Raw genomic sequence first — 1,864 nt, forward strand, 5'->3', positions numbered from 1 at the left:
GAGAAGACAAAGTGGGTGGGAAAGGACTCAGGGCTCTACAGAATTCAGGCAGAATAGCTTGGCTGCAGAGACTCCTGAATGCCAGAAAGTTATCTGATTGGGCAGGAACGTAGGCAGGAAAAGGCCCTGACATTCCCAAACAAACCATATATGTTAAAGTTCTAGTATCATAGGCCCTAGCTCTGATCCTGGAAGCTTATGGGAACATAAGGCAGGAGGTGAAGCTTCTTATGACAGTATGGAGACGTCTTAGTGGCCCACAGAAGAGCAGCGGGGTAACTATGAGAATTTGAGCAAAGGGGTTGTGAAAGGTAGGGCACAGAAGAGATAGAAAGACCAGAAAGGCCGACGGAGTAACAATGAATCTAACATTGGCGTGTGGTTTTGTTCAATGAAAGCAAAGGCAAGAAAAATAGGTGAGAAAAAATCATCTTTTGCAACTCAGAACTCACTGATCAATGTGAGTTTTAATACCCACAAGAAAAAAATGTGCTATTAAAAATAAAAAAGAATGAACCAGAGTCAAATGGATGGAGGACTAGATGTTTCCATGACTGAAGATGATGCAGAAACTCGGATTTCAAGGGCTAATGGCAAGAGAGAGGGACTTTTCTGGAGCCTGGCAACATTACCACCATCGAGAAAGAGCCAGGGCAGTGTGGTGAGTGAGGTAGAGAGGAAGGTGGCTGACTTCACAAGGTTCTCAACTGCAGGACTGAGCTGCCTAGAAAAAGGAACAGATAGTGGCCACCTGAGTCAAGATGGAAAGGCTGCCCTCACTCAGAAGGTGTAGGATTGGGGGTTGTGGGTGATCCTGATGAAGCAGAAAGCAAGGTTCAAGGAGAGCTAAAGGCATGGATAGGGACCTAGAACACAGATTTAGGGGCCAGAGCTTGATAAGGGCAGTAAACTGAACAGGGGCTTCTGAAGGGCCTCATCACTGAAAGATCAGGGTTCATGGGCTGGAGAGATGGATCAGTGGTTAAAAGCACTAGGTGCTCTTCCAGAGGACCCAGGTTCAATTCCCAACAACCACACAGCATCTTATAACTATCTGTAAGAAACTCCAGTTTCTGAGTATTCAATACCGTCTTCTTACTGCACAGGCATCAGGCATGCCCATAGTGCACATATTCATACATCTAAAATAAACTAATAAAAGTAAATTAGGGTCACGGTGCAGGGCCTAGAGGTGGAAGCTGTTGACCCTACTTGTCCCAGAGCAACTTGAGAAGATGCAGTCTTTAGAGCAAAGCTAAGACAGGGCCTCTCCAAATATCAGAGACCACCCATGTCAGAAGAGCTCACACATCCTCCTCTCTTGCAGCCACAACAACACCCCCATCTGTCTATCTACTGGCCCCTGCATGTAGTCATTCAACTGGATCCTCGGTGACTCTGGGATGCCTGGTCAAGGGCTATTTCCCTGAGCCAGTGACCGTCACCTGGAACTCTGGATCACTGTCCAGCGGTGTGCACACCTTCCCAGCTGTCCTGCAGTCTGGACTCTACTCCCTCAGCAGCTCAGTGACTGTACCCTCCAGCACTTGGCCCAGCCAGACCATCACCTGCAACGTAGCCCACCCGGCCAGCAGCACCAAGGTGGACAAGACCGTTGGTGAGAGAACATCTAGGGGAAGAGGGGCTCACTAGAGCTGAGGCTGAGGCCTTAGTCTACCTAGACTAACCAGGCAGAGCAGCCATCATGAGGGAGGGGACCTTAGCCCAGGATAGAAGGAAATACTGTCTCTGCCTCCCTCCTGGAGGCATCTACCTATGACCACCCCCACCCCACCCCCTGCTATGGCATAATCCTCTAGGATAAATGTCTGTGTCATTTCAAGGATCATCCTGGCCTAAGCCC

The 1,864-nt window shown here is 48.9% G+C and overlaps 1 non-coding gene across 1 annotated transcript; it reads left to right on the forward strand.

Annotated features, from left to right (window-relative positions):
• Positions 1 to 367: 367 nt before the first annotated feature.
• On the forward strand, positions 368 to 490 carry LOC143437182 (small nucleolar RNA SNORA40). Its single transcript, XR_013106797.1, has one exon. It is a non-coding gene; the product is annotated as a small nucleolar RNA SNORA40 (small nucleolar RNA).
• The last annotated feature ends 1,374 nt before the right edge of the window (positions 491 to 1,864 follow it).

Source organism: Arvicanthis niloticus, chromosome 23 (genome assembly GCF_011762505.2).
Source record: "Arvicanthis niloticus isolate mArvNil1 chromosome 23, mArvNil1.pat.X, whole genome shotgun sequence".
Taxonomy (NCBI): Eukaryota; Metazoa; Chordata; class Mammalia; order Rodentia; family Muridae; genus Arvicanthis; species Arvicanthis niloticus.